This window comes from Acomys russatus, chromosome 25, assembly GCF_903995435.1.
Source record: "Acomys russatus chromosome 25, mAcoRus1.1, whole genome shotgun sequence".
Lineage (NCBI taxonomy): Eukaryota > Metazoa > Chordata > Mammalia > Rodentia > Muridae > Acomys > Acomys russatus.
In genome coordinates, this window is record NC_067161.1 from 33354006 (window position 1) to 33369011 (window position 15006).

At 50.2% G+C, this 15006-nt stretch overlaps 1 protein-coding gene across 1 annotated transcript in view; it reads left to right on the forward strand.

Annotated features, from left to right (window-relative positions):
* The first annotated feature begins 1650 nt into the window (after positions 1-1650).
* Vdac1 (voltage dependent anion channel 1) overlaps positions 1651-15006 on the forward strand; it is a 28771-nt gene continuing 15415 nt past the window's right edge. Inside the window, exon 1 of the mRNA XM_051167445.1 lies at positions 1651-1789. The gene's annotated coding sequence lies outside the window, so the exon portion shown is untranslated. The remainder of the gene's footprint in view (positions 1790-15006) is intronic.

Consider the following 15006-nt stretch of genomic DNA (forward strand, 5'->3'; position numbering starts at 1 on the left):
TGCCCGGTGACCGGAGACTCTTGGCTGAATTGGCGTAAGTTGTGCACTGCTCCTGGGATGCGCGCAGCTTTTGTGAGTGGCAGGCTATGTTGGGGTGGTCTTTTCAGCTACCTTGAGTCACCTTGTAAACAGCCTCCACACATTCATTGGTTTGTCAATGAGTCTCCCCAGGAAAAGTGACGCAAACCACAGCCAAAAGTGGCCCAGAGCTATCATGGGGATCCCAGCAGCAAATCCTCCTGAGGGCAGCTAGGGAGGGAGTGGAAAGTACAGGGCTGGCCACTAGAACTCTCCAGGCTGAGGGTCCTGAAAGGGTTGCTGGAGTGGTTAATTAAAAGAGCTGGGAGGACCATGCACACCGGGGCATCAGGGCTCAGGGCCAAGTGTAAGGTTTGTGGAGACAAGTCTTCCGTGTGTCCCCAGGTCTTGTCCTTCTGACTCTGCCTCACTGCACTCCCCGGGTGACTCAGCAGCTTTCCTTGCCTGCTTTACTCAGGGAGTTGGGTTGGGTGTTGCCAGGTAGATCTGCATACTTGGGAAACTATATAAAAACTGGCTTGAAATCAGGCTCTAATGTAAAGCAAGCTCTATACCACTGAGCTCATACCCCCTTCCTGAAGGGCTTTCCCTCATAGTCTTAATTAAGTTCAATCTGCCAACCATCTCTCTCTCTCTCTTTTATAATTTCTCTTATTCAGCCCGCTTGAACAGTATTTTACACCCAGAGTGGCTGCCAATGTCTCGGCTGCCTTAGTCAGCTACAGCTAATTGTGAGCAAACACCTGGTGCCTCCTCTACTGAACCCTAAATGCCTGGATTCTCCTAGGTTGAAAGGGCGTGAAGTCTTCATTCACCCGCAATTTCAAATTCTCCAAGCCTGTTTTGGTGGAACGCTGGGAGTCGCTCAGCAGGAAAGGAGGCCATGTGCTGAGACCAGGATGAGAGAAAGTGACCCTTCCGTTCTGCACTGTAGGAGGGCAGGCATACAAAGCCCGAGTGACCTCCTCACGCAGTAGGACTCCGCAGCGAGTCTCACAAAACTCACTTTGCCTCTTCTAATTTCTCAAATGCTTGGGAAATGGCGGCTTCGCCACGAGGGAAATTTGCACGCAAATTTCCAGTGCAGAGCTGGCTCTCAGAGGGGGAGTTTAATTTGCAATTCATTCGCTGACGCACGCGGGCGTGTCGAAGGCTCCGGAAACCTAGAGTAGCGAGGTTGGAGACCAGTAGACGACAGTAGCTGCTCTGCCCTATGCAGCGCCACCTCCGGAGCCCAGTGTCCCTACTAGGCCTAGGGGTGACTCGCGGCCTCGAGACTGCGCAGGAGCCACAAGACTTCTGCGCCTCTATCTGCTAAGGTCCCCAGGCCACCGCACCGTGTGCCGGAAGCTCCCCTCCCCCTCTTCCCAAATGCTTCCAGCAGCCTGGAGGCTCCAACAGTGACCCGCGTGTCCCTGCGCACGCACACACCTCACGCACGTCAGCCCCACCCATCCCGATGGTCCCGTGCCACAGAGCACGCAGGTTTTTACGCGCTGTCGCACACAATCATAGACCCGCTGAGGGTGAGAGCACGGCTCGCGGGTGGGAAGAGGACCCCGGGATCGGTCTGGGCGCTGTCCGGGGTGGAGCTGGGGCGGAGCTTCGGGGGCCGGGCGCGCAGAGCTGAGGCGTGTCCGCGCCGCCGCGTTCCGCGCCGCCCCGCCCTCGGCCCGCTCCCGGCGCTCCTAGGCTCCTAGCCGCAACCCCCGCTGTAGCTGCCGCTTCTCCCGCCGTCACCGCCTCCGAGGTAGGCGCAGCGGAGAGGGCCCGAGCTATGCCTGAGTCCCCGGGGAGTCTTGGGCCGCGCTCCTGGGGAGTCTCTAGGGAGGCGCTAAAGGGAGGATCGGGAGAGGGCACCGGGCCTAGGAGCTTGGCCCCGGGAAGGGTGAACCGGGGACGGTCACCGCGGGCCTGGAGGGTCTGCGGGCGGGCAGAGGAGGCCTAGAGGACCGGATCTTGGCGGGGGAGAGAGAGAGATCCTAGCTGGAGCTTCCAGAACACCTGCAGTTAGAAGCGAGGGACGGTCCGAACATGCGGGCGGAAAGGCAAGGACAGCCGCGTGGAGGCCCAGCGTCTAGGTGACCTTCCCCGGCTGCGCCCTCTGGCTCTAGATCGCGTCTGCATGGGTCTAGTAGAGCCCCTCCTGGGGCCCAATCCCTTCGGCGCCAGCCCGGTGGGCCTGTGCAGACCCAACTTCCTCTGCCGAAATGACGAGCTCCCGGCTTGGCCATGCCCTGGAGCCCCTGGCCCCTACACGCCCTAGCCGGCCTCACACCCGGAGTAGGTGGCGCTGGGTCCCTCCCGCGCGTGCCAGTGCCTTTCCCGGGCGGAATGGGCTGTCCTGAGTGGACTTAGGCCGCAGGAATAGGGAGCTGGGCCTGGTCTGGAACTGAGACCCCACTGGGAGCTATATGCCTGGCCTTCTTGGCCTTAGGGATGGATTCCGTGTTCTGTGTCGCCAAATGCTACTGTGCATTCGGGAAACTGTGTTTAGGGCCGGACAACAGATTGGAGGGCCACAACTCTACATGGTTTGTCCAAGGTCACACTGGTAGGAAGATTTCAAACTTCAGTCTTCTCATCTGCGAAATAGGAGCAATTATATACACTTCACTGAGTTTGGGGGAAGGATAAAATGATCCGATTAACACGAAGCCTCGGGGCATGCACAAGGAAGGACACCTTAGAAACCTTGACACCTAGGAGCGTTTGGGGAGGGTCGAACTCACCCCCCTCCCCCCACAAGACCTTTTTTTGTACCACGTGGTGTACTGGGAGGGACTCAATAAATCTACAGTCCAGATATTTTAATGTCATTATTACTATGTTAGTAAAAAGCGTTTGTGCACCAGCAGGTATTGAGTAATTGGAGGATAATTCATGAAATGCTGTCTGTTTATAGATTGACGGCCTTAGGCTGGAGCACTAAGTCTGACTGCAGACCTGGAATGCAGGAAGAGTCTTGGCTTAGCTCAGGCCTGTGCCAGCTAAGTAAAGCCCTTCTCCCCTTGACCAGAGAGATGGGCAAAGGGCTTCTCCTTTACTCAGTCTTTTTAAAAATTTTTTTAAACTACTCAGCCATGCATGACTAGTGAGGGCCTGCTTGCTTTTCTCTGGACTAACAAAACTATAGGGCCAAGCTCAGCCTGCAGGGTCTTGGTTGGAACCACTTAACATACATTAGGGGGTAAGAAAGGTCTGTGTGGGATAAATTCATTTTTTAAAATGTCTATTTAAATGTACATGTGTACTGGTGCCCTCTGAGGCCAGTGTTGGATCCCCTGAACTGGAGTTATAGGCAGTTGTGAGCTGCTCCCACGTGCCTCTGGGAATCAAACCTGGTTCCTCTGCAAGGCCAGTAAGCCCCAATAAGTGTTGTTTTTTTTGTTTTTGTTTTCTCTTTCTGTAGCACTCTTCACTACCCAGGCATGGTAGGTGCACATTAAATTGTGGAGTCTTAAACTCCTATTTAGAAGACTTAGGCATCTCACTTACTTGGAGAAGCTATCCTGGGCTAGCAAAGCCACAGAGGTTTAAAGAGCTATAATGGTACATGCTAACCTACAGCAGTAGCCGTGAGAGCTGGGGAGTATGGCTCCTTTAACAGCCCACAGCTTCCCAAGTCTTGGGGGAACTTGTCAAACTGGTGATTCTGGGCTTGAAGCTTCAGTGGTATAGGTGAATGGGATTCTGGCCAAGGCCTCGGGTCCCTTGCACCTTCCCTTTCTAAGGTGTGTGTGTGTGTGTGTGTGTGTGTGTGTGTGTGTGTGTGTCTGTCTGTCTGTCTGTCTGTGAGCTTCTAATACTGAGGTGGTTTTGAGTAAGGTGCCTGGCCTCAGTTGTCGTAGTTAGTGTACACAGGCCATGTTTCATTTCCGATTTCTGGAATAAGGCTTTAGATAGGACCTGCTTGGGACCATACAGTGCTCATGTTGGACTCAAGGCAAGTGTAAGACTCCAGACTCTTAAGCTAGTGGTGGTAATAGCAACCCTACCCCCTGCTCCGCCCCCCACCATCGAGGTGTCCTGAGGCCCTTTGCTCTTGATGAAATTTCCCACAGTATGACGCACACCTCCAGGAGCAGTGACTGACGGAAACGTGTGGCTGAGAGCTTGCCAACGTCAGGAGGTTAGCCCCCATCAGGGTTCCAGGAAGGTTGTAGTGTGTAGCTTTGCCCTTTGTCCAGGTTCCTGTGGTAGTCACCGGGAAAGGATAACAGGGCCGTGTTCAGCTGGGCATGAGCCTCCCTCTGTTTCACGGCTAGCACTTTACCTAGAACTGAGCTAGAAAAAAATTCCAGAGGGGACCCTGGGCTCTTAATACTATCTGATTGACTAGCTTAGGTTAAGTAGCTGTCTTATGTCTTAATTTCTCTGTTATAAAGTGCTGGGGTTTTTGTTGTTGTTTTGCTTTTGTTTAAAAAACTATTTGGAGATGTGAGTAGCATGTATGGAGGTCAGAGGGTACCTTTCTGCTCTTTTTCTGTCTTCACTTGGGTGTTGGGATTGCAAGTGTGTGCCATCGCACTGGGATTTGCTATAGACATATGATTGTTATTGTTGTGTGTGTGTATATGTGTGTGTGTGTTCTTTGACTCTGCTGTGTATGCTTGGGCACCAGGCCTCTGCTAGTATCCCCACGCTGCATTGCTGCTGTGTTTTGAGGAGCCCATATGTGTGAGGGTCTTTCAGAATAAGAAATTCATATCTGGTTGGGACTGGAGAGAGAGGTATGTAGCTGTTGTTGGCTTCTGTAGTGGACGGTACTCGGAGGAATCAGTCCTGTTTCCAGCAAGGACCTTGGAGCTGAGTGTAAGAAGGGCTAGTTTTCCCTGGCATCGAGATGGGAGGTGTTCCTGCAGGACCTGGCCAGACTATCCAGCTAAACAATACCTCTGTATGGGTGGGGAGGACTCTGGACCCTGTGGTTCAGGGTGAGCCTTTGACAAGATGCTCAGAAACCATTATTATAATAGTAAATATGCAAAACGAAGGCTTGGTTAGATGTCTTTCTAGACACAAATATAGCAACGGGAACTATTGTCCTGGGCATGGAACTCAGTAGGTTGCTAGCCCCTCATGCAGAAGCCCTGGGCTCTATCTCCAACAGTGCAGAAACTCAGTGTGGTAGGGTGGGGCACACACTCAGAGGTGGAGGCTGGAGGATCAAGTTCAAGGACATCTTTGGCGACAAAATGAGTCTGAGACACACTATGGGCTAAGTTAGACCCTGTCTCAAAACAAAAATAAATCGGGTGGTGGTGGCACATGCCTGTAATCCTGGCGCTTGGGAGGTAGAGACAGGTGGATCTCTGTGAGTTCCAGGACATCCAGGGCTACACAGAGGACCCTTGTCTTGGAAACAAACAAACAAACAAACAAAAAACCAACCAATCCAAGCAACCAACCAACCAACCAACCAACCAAAAAACTCTGGGAACAACAAAACTCCAATCTATTACTTACTTATCTGCTCATCTCAATCAATAAATTGACCTATCCCCTATCATCTTAATGGGAATCTAGTTATGTTTGTTTCATGCATTCTGTGTGTACCAGCCACAGCATTAAGTACTTTATATCGAGGAAAAATGAGGTTAGAGACTAACTAGGGTCTTTTACCTAGAAGGATGTGGGCCCAGATGATCTCGAGCCCCAAGGCTGAGCTCTTAAAAAGCTGGCTGCATCAACCCCCTGTGCTTCGTGAGGGCTCTTGAGGTACCTGTGGCTATGCTGGAGCCTTGGTGTGCCTGGCTAGACCCTAGATCCCTAGACTCTGGCTGCCAGCATGGCCTTCTCTGTATGGGTGGGTGAGCGAGTAGACAGGCTGCCCTGAGTCAGCCATATCCTCCCAAGTCTTGTGGAAGGGCTGTGCTGCTTGCTGCTGGTGGCCCAGCTTCCAGAGTGTTTTAAAATAGAAGCAAAGCCTGGAAAGCCAGGCTGCCCCCTGTGAGACTCTGGAAGGGGGAGGGGGATGGGGAGGGGAAGGCAGCTGCTTTGGGAAAGCAGCCTGCTTCCAGAGCAAGAGGACCACATCACCTTGTCAGCATCTGGAACCAGCGGCTGTTCCCTGGGCTGCTTTTGCTTGGAAAGAGAGTGCTGTGTGTGTGCCTGTGTGTGCCTGTGTGTGTGTGTCTGTCTGTCTGTCTGTCTGTCAGGGGAAGCTCCTGAGCTGGGCCTGCTTTCTGCTGGGAGGTTTATTTTTTTCCGCTGTTCCCTAGGGTTGGTGGTAGGTTGTTAATTTTGCTGAGATCTAGCCTGGCTTCTTTTATTTATTTATTATTTTATTTTCTGTGTGTGAGTGTTGTCCCTGGGCATATGTCTACACATGATATGCATGCAGTGCCCATAGGGCCCAGAAGAGAGCATCAGATCCCCTTGAACTGGAAGTTAGAGGTGGTTTTGAGCCCCTATGTGGGTCCAAACCTGGGTCCTCTGCAAAAGCAACCAGTGTTCTTAACCGCTGAACCACCTTTCCATCCCTCTGTACAGCTTACTGTGGTGGTTCATTTTTGCCCTGGCAAACCACCCAAAACTGTTGGAGAAGTAGCAGAGCTGGAAGTTTTCCTATGAGCCAGCCTCTCATTTGGAGGGGAATCCTGGGATGGTGATGGGAGAGTTTGGTTTCTGAGTTGCTTTGGCTCCTGATAGTATCTATGCTCTGTTGTCTGGTTATCCCTGGTGTGTACTGAGGGGATCAGAGTTAGGGTCCCTGAGAAAGTGTGGGCTGTGGGTTCTTTCGCACCCAGGGCCTCCTCTGTCAGGCTAATAATCACCTAAGCATCACCTAAGCTACCTGGATGGTTGGGAGATGCCATGACAGGGTGGCCACTGATCTTTGAGAAGTTGTACTGTTTCCCCCTTGCTTTTGGAGAGGGGGGGTGGTCATCTGAGCTCAGGGGGTGGGGTGGGTTGTTACCAATGTTCAGAAGAATCTACTTCCTGGTTAGATGTGAGACCCATAGCTTCCCACCCCCTACCTGTGTCACCCATAGGCAGAACCTATATCTAGTTTAGGGTTCTGGTGGGTGCTTGGTGCAGAGTGAGCTTGGTCTTTTTCTGTAGACCATTGCTGCCTGCTCCCAGGCTGCTTGACAACTGCCCCGGCAGTTCTCACGTAACACTGAAGTTAAAGACCTCTGCCATTGCTCTTGTCTTCTGGGCACAGTGGCCCAGATATTGGTGGTCGCTCAGGAGTGGTGGTCGCCCAGTGATAGGCCTGTGCTGTCTTTAGTTTGAATTAGTTCTTAGAACCAGTATAGATGCTGCCTAGACACCTTTTCCTTCCGGTGTCTTAAAACTTGCCTTTTATGTCAATGGGTATTTTGTCTACACGTCTGTATGTATACCAGGTGTATGCCTGATGTCCTTAGAGGGCACTGGATCTCCTGGAACTGGAGTTGCAGATGGGGCCCATCTTTCCCCTTCTCTCCCACTCATTCACAAGGTCATGAATGCATAAAGAGCTGCGTGTCGAAAGGTCGTTTTTTTACTAATTAGGCAGAAGTAGAACTTTTTTATGGCATGCAATTTCCTTTCCTTTCTTTCCTTACTATTCATTTTACTTTTTTTTTTTTTTTGAGACAGGGTCTTTACTATGCAGCTCTGGCGTTCTCGGAACTCACGCTGTAGACGAGGCTGGCCCCTCGAACTCACAGAGCTCCGCCTGCCTCTGCCTCCTGAGGGCTGGGGATCAAAGGCACGCACTGCTTGCCGTTGTCTTTTCATTCAGCTGTACATAGATCGTGTTCTATGGTCTCTTTTATAAATTCACTACTATCGTTTTGAGAAAGTCTCATAAGCCAGGCTACTCAAATTCCCTACACAGCCAATCATGGCCTTGAACTTTTGGTCCTCCCGCCTCCTTGTCTCAAGTGCTAGAACTACAGGCTTTTAGTCTCCACACCCACCTAATCTCATTTTTAAAAAAAAATATTATTTATTTATTAATTATGTATATAGTGCTCTGCCTGCACATACACCTGCAGCCCAGAAGAGGGCATCAGATCACATTATAGATGGTTGTGAGCCACCATGTGGTTGCTGGGAATTGAACTCAGGACCTCGGGAAGAGGAGTCAGTGCTCTTAACCTTTGAGCCATCTCTCCAGCCCCTAATCTCATTGTTTTTGATAACTACTTGGTGTTCCTTAGTTTGTTAGCATCCTACATTTTTTTGTTTTGTTTAGTCATTTTCCTAATGATGGGCACATTGCTCACTTCTAGGTTTGTGTGATGGGCAGTCTGTGGGTTTTTGGGGGTGCCTAGAACATGTAGTGGGTGGTGTTCCTAGGAGTAGGCTAGATGATGAGTTGCCTATCAGTTGCCACTCAAAACAGTGGACTGTATTCACGTTCCAGTTCCTGGTCTCAGCCTTGACATTAGCCAGTCTTGGGGTTGTCACTCTACAGCCGCCCTTGGGATGAATTCCATGGCTGGTTTTCAGGCCTGAAGTGGCCGGTGTTGACCTCTAAGGGTACTGGGTCCCTCAGCCTGGGCTCAGCTCCTTTCTAGTGGAGTTGCTGCTCTGGGGTCTCCTGGTCAACTCCTGAACTCTCCAGCTGCCTTGCCTCAGGGAAGCAAGCCGCCTACTTCTGGTTACATTGTAATTTGCTTGTTTCTCTTGTCAGACACCAAGTTTCTACTTTCCTCTTTTTGTGACAATGATACCTTAGAGGGAAGCTGGCCTTACAGCCCTGGTTCATCTAGAGCTCCCCCCTCCCCTTGCCCTTTCCCTTCTCTCTCTTAAATTTTGTGTATATGAGTGTTTTGCTTTCTTACATGTATGTATGCACACCATCTGTGTGCCTAGCTAGTATCTACAGAAGCCAGAAGAGGAAGTCTAGGATTTCAGAGGGCTGTGAGCCCCCATGTTGGAGCTGGGACTCAAATCTGGGTCCTGTGCAAGAACCTCAAGTGCTCTTAACCTCTGAGCCGGCTCTCCAGCCCCTCCTCCTCCTCACCTTTTTTTTTTCTTTTTTTTTTTTTTTTAGACAAGAGTCTTATGTAGCTTAGGCTGGCTTTGAACTCACTATGTAGCCAATCCTGACTTTGAATTTCTATCTCCTGAGGGCTGGGATTATAGTCATGTGCTACCAAGCCTGGTTTTATTCAGTGCCTGGGATAGTAGGCAGGGCTTTGTGCATGCTAAAAAAGTATCCTACTAACCAAGACCCATCCCACCCTTTAAACTGTTCTCTGGTCTTGCCTCTGAAGCTGCAGCAGCAGAAAGCGGGAGGCAAACCCACCTTGCAGTACTTTGGTGTGGATTAGGAGATAGCTCAGTAGGTCAAGGCGCTTGCTGCCAGCTCTGAAGACCCGAGTTCAGTCCCCAGAACCTACATGGTAGAGGGAGAGAATTAACTCCTATAAGTTGTCCTCTCATCTCACTAACTACATGTAATTAAAGATATAATATGTGGAACTCACTGCGTATTTACTCATGAATGCCCATTATGTGCCAGGCCTTGACACTTGACATCTTTTATAGACATTTGGGTAAACATATGCTTGACAGGTTCTGAGGAGCTTTGAGTTCAGGGCGTGGTGTGGGAGGAGGAGCGGAGGGTGAGTGAGCAGCTGTCACTGCCGGGTAGTTGATGAGTCAGGAAGACGTTGTGGGGGGGGGGCGGGGACACCCCCAAGATGGGTGTTATATAAGTGTGTTGTGTGGATTGCTAGGTGACATACAAGCCTTCCCCTCAGAGCTTCCAGTATGGCTGGGCGTCCGTTCCTTAGGCTGGGGTGGTGTTTGCATAATTTGTTCAAGGTCAGCCAGGGAAGGCTTGGGTTGGTAGGCTGGCAGGCTGTGGTGGTGGTGGTGGTGGTGGGGGAAGCAGGCCTCTCCTCCTTCCTACCCATCCACTCCACTGTGTTCTTGCCTCTTACTGGCATGAAACCCTCAGGCTGTGCCTCAGAGCCAACAACCAGGCAGAATATAGTCATATCTTTTCCTTTTTGTTGTTATTGTTTGTTTTTTGAGTCAGGGTTTCTCTGTGTAGCCTTGGCTGTCCTAGACTCACTTTGTAGACCAGGCTGGCCTCGAACCCACAGAGATCCGCCTGCCTCTGCCTCCCAAGTGCTGGGATTAAAGGCGTGCGCCACCGATGCCTGGCTCTATCTTTTCCTTTTGAGGCTACCTTCTGAGTGACTGTGCAGGGCTGCCTGTCTGACTGTGCAGGACCAACTGCCTGACTGTGTACAGGGCTGGGCTTCTGAAGGGGTGTGGCTGATGCTGCTGCAGAGGGAAACAGCTGTGCATCTACAGTGCATGGTGACTGATGTTCTGGTGCAAGGAAGACGTAGGAAGGGCCCCAGCCAGGCTTCTCCCTCCAGGCAGTGTTAAGTGAGTGAGGGGATTCGTCCCTTCCTTAGCTCACTCCTGCCTGAGGAGACAGAGCCTTAGTTCTACCAGGGAGGCATTTCTGAGAACTGTGTGGAAATGGATGTCTGCTGGGTGCTGTTTATTTTTGTCAGAAGTCTGTCTCAGGCTCTCAGGCTGCCCTTAATCCTGTTGGATAAATGCATCACAGGATGGGGTGTGGGTGTCCAAAGTGCAGAGTGGGGAAGCCACTGGAGTCTAGCAATGGGGCCATTTGATGAGAGCTGAGCCATCCTTATGCTCAGGGTAATGTTGCCTCAGGCCCAAGAAAGAATTTTTTTTTAAAGATTTATTTATTTATTATTTATACAGTAGTCTACATGTACACAGCAGGCCAGAAGAGGGCATTAGGTTACATTACAGATGGTTGTGAGCCACCATATGGTTGCTAGGAATTGAACTCAGGACCTCTGGAAGAGCAGTCAGTGCTTTTAACCGCTGAGCCATCTCTCCAGCCCCCTCCAAGAAAGAATTTAACCGTGCCCTGTATTTATTCTCCTCTCCCCGAAAGGTGGAGAGCACACCTTCTTGCCTGGGTGGGGACAAGCCTGCCACCTGAGGACCCAGACTGGGGACATTATGTCCCTCTCTCTGACTATGGGACTTAAGAAAGGGTGTAACGTGCATGTGTGTGTGTGTGTGTGTGTGTGTGTGTGTGTGTGTGTGTTTGAGGGAGGGGGAGCTGGTATCCACAATGGCTGATGTTAAGTGTTGGCAGTTGAGACTGTTTTTGGATTCTGCAAGTTCTCTTACACACAGCAGGTGACAAATAAAGGCAATATGGTGGAATAGTAAGGAAGGGAGATCCTGGCCTATGTCCTCAGCTCGGGCATCCCAACTCATGTCCTGGATAATAATCTCCTTAGTGCTGATACCCTAGCTGATATTTGCTGTGGGGGTGGGGGGGGAGGGGGAGTAGGTTTTTTTTTTTTCTTTTTTGACAGGTGGCTTTCTGCTTTAGAGTCGACATATGGCGTTTGGGGAACACTAAATAATGAAAGTTCAGTCTTTTCCTCTGGTCTCAATGCAAAGATGACTGCCTGCAGGATGGGTCCTGGGCACTGTCTTTTCTGTGAGGTCAGGGAAGTATAGCAGAAGACCTGGCTACTGGTAGGCCAGAGACACAGCTTAGTTGGTGGACTGCTTGCCTGGCACACACAGAGCTGAGTGCTAGCCTGCGTACATGAAACACTGCATACAACTGAAATGCTGGTACTCCCAGCATTCTCAGATAGAGGCAGGAAGATCAGAAGTTCAGGACTATTCCTGTCTCCAGAGTGAGCTTGAGCCTAGCTTGGGCTATTGAAGACCCTGTCCTTAAAAAAAAAAAAAAAAAAAGTGCATGTGTGGGCACACTGTCCAGGTGGCTCAGAGGTTAAGAGCACTGATGTCCTAACGCTGACTCTGAGTTTGGTTCCCAACTCCCACAACATACCACCAGTCCAAGGTGTTCATGACCACCTGTACCACCAGTCCAAGGGATCTGGTGCCTTCTTGTGGTCTCTGCAGGCACCTGCACACATGTGCGCCCTCTTCCCCACAGATAAATACACAAAAATAAAATGAAATCTTAAATATTGATTAGAGTGTGGGGAGGGGCTTTAGCTACTGAGCGTCCCTCTGCTCCTGCCTCTGGGACAGCTCTGTCCTCAGGTGACTCTTTTTGTTTGTTTGCTTTGTTTTGTTACTTTCTCTTAGGTTTATTTTATTTTATGTGGACAAGTGTTTTGTCTGCATGTGTATATGTGTGCCATGTGCACTGGATCCTGTAGAACTGAAGTTAAAGACAGTTGTGACCCACTGTGTGGGTGCTGGGACTTAAAACCCAGCCCTCTGGGACTTACAACCCAGCCCTCTGCAATAGCAACAGGGCTCTTAACCAGGGAGCCATCTCTCCTGTTTTTGTATTTTCATGGATAGCTCTTAATCCAGGCAGAGATGGAGAATGTTCTGGGCTCTCTGCCAAGATGTTCTGTAGGTCTGCTGGGCTGTGCTGTCTTTTCAGCCCTGGGTTACATGATATTGACTTTTCTTAGGAAGTGCTAGGGCCATCTGGCCTGAGGTATGTACCATTTTTCCAGGCCTGAATGTAAAAGTCTCCTGGCTGCCCCCGGGGTACATGTGCCTTCGGGGTTAGTTTGGAAGGAAGGGGCCAGTGGGGAGAGGAGAGCCTCCAGTTCTGGAAGAACGGACAAGAACAGTGTCAGGTAAACCCCTGCCCTCTTCTCTTGTGTCCTGACCCTGCTGGGGACCAGTTTGTCCGAGGTTCCGGCCTGCTGATGTGTAGGATGTAAAAGCAGTGACAACGACAGTAGGACAGAGTGGGCAGAAAGGTCTCCGAGAATGTGAAATATGGCCCAGACTGCAGATTCAGTTAACGCTGAAGTCCACGTTTGTTTCTTCTATAGTATTATGCTGTGTTTGCTTGCAGCCTGTCTTTGATTATCATTTGTTGATTAGATTGGTTTTTATTATGCAGTGGCCACAAGGTAACTTGTGGGAGCTGGTTCTCGCCCTCCCCTACGCAGGTTCCGGGGATCTATCTCCCGATTGTCAGGCGCGGGTGGCAGCAGGCACCTCTGTCTGCTAAATGACCTTGCGGGCCCTGCTGTGGGCTGTGGGCTCTTTGCCCCTGAGTGTCTTTGATTCAGACTTTGGTCAATTGATATTGATAAGCTTTCCTGGAGTCACCTGAAGTCTTTCCCAGTGAGCTCCCCCTTGCCAGGAATACCACAGCACATGCATGTTTGTGAATGGTTCATGTGTCATGTCAGGTGGTATGTATTCAGTTTCAGTTTGATAATTTAGGTCTACAGTTCTTTTCGTTGTTGTTCTGAACTCTCTCCATCCCCCCCCCCCCACCCAGGTTTATTTGTTTAACATCCCTGGCTGTCCTGGAACTTGATTTGTAGACCAGGCTGGCCGAGAACTCAGAGATCCACCTGCCTCTGCCTCCTGAGAGTTGGGATTAAGGGCATGCGCCACCCCTTTCCCTCGAGCAGGTATACAGTTGAGGCTGTAGTTTAGTGGGGCAGAACGCCTGCCAGTGTGCTCAAAGCCCTAAATTTGACCCCAGCCATGCACAAACTGGGTGTGATGATGATGATGTCTGTAATCACAGCAGTTGGGGAGTGGAGAAATAGAAGTTTGAGGTCATCCTTGGCTACATAGAAAGTTCCAGGCCAGCCTGGACTGCCTGAGATCCTGTCTTGGGAAGAGAAGAAAAAAATATTGGGACCACTCTTCTGGTTAGCGAAGTTAATGACCCGGAGACTTTCTCATTCATGGCTCCCTTCTCTTCCAGGGCAGAAATCACAGTGTGTGCTGTCTCAGGGTAGGATTTTAATTTTTCTATACAGCTTGTCAACATAAAACCTTCCAGGAATATAATGTCGTCCTTAGAGCAGAGATGATCAGAGTTATTCTCTTCCTCTGACCACTGTGATATTTAATACATATATGTTGAATTAGTTATGCATAACAATCAACTTCCTCTTCTGGCATCTTAGGGTACCTGCACCCACAAGTGCGTACTCACTCACCGACACATGAAGTTTTTAATCTGATGGTACTTTTGATGGAACCCAGGGCCTTGGGCATGCTAAGCAGGTGTGCTACCCCTGCGCTCCAGTCTCAGTTCCCCAGATAGTGTTTTGATAGTTGCCTTTTAACATAAAGGCCCACTGGGGCTGCAAGTGGCACAACAGGTGCTTGCTGCTCTTACAGATGTCCCAGTATCCACGTGGAGCCTCACAGCTATCTGTAACTCTAATTCTAAGGGCTCTGCCTTCCCTCTTTTGGTCTCCTCAGGCAACAGGCATGAATGTGGTATACATACATACATGCAGAAACACATAAAATAAAAATAAGGGGCTGGATGGCTCAGCTGTCACGAGTTCTGCTGTCCTTCCGTAGGACTTGAGTTCCAGGGGATCCAACAAGCTCGCACAGACAAACATGCAAGCAAAACCACCAATGCACATAACATAAAAAACACAAGTCACTGAAAAATTAACGAAGCCAGGCGGAGGTGGTGCAGGCCTTTAATCTTGGCACTCAGGAAGCAGAGGCCGGCGGATCTCTTGAGTTTGATGCCAGCCTGGTCTACAGAGTGAGTTCCAGGACAGTCAGTCAGGGTTATGCAGAGAAACCTTGTCTCGAAAAAACAAAGCAAAACAAGAAAACAACAAAAAAGAAGTAACAATATTTAAAATTTAGTTAGTGTGTGTGTGTGTGTGTGTGTGTGTGTGTGTGTGTGTGTGTAGAGATCAGAGGACTACTGGCTGGGGGAGCTCTAACATGTGACCTCGGGGATTGAACTCAGGTAGCCAGGCTTGGTAGCAAGTGGCCACTGAGCCATCTTGCTGGTCCTGGAGTTGCTTCTGTAGCATGTGGCTGGATTTCTTTTCGTGTGTGTGTGTGTGTGTGTGTGTGTGTGTGTGTGTGTGTCTGTGTGTGTGTAGATACTTAGCTAGCTTGTCACACTGTAACAGTAGTTCCCCAGGATGTAAAAGTTTTGTGAAAAACTGGCCTCCTGGTGGCAAAGATATTCCATTGATACTTGTTGAGAGAATGAAACCAGAG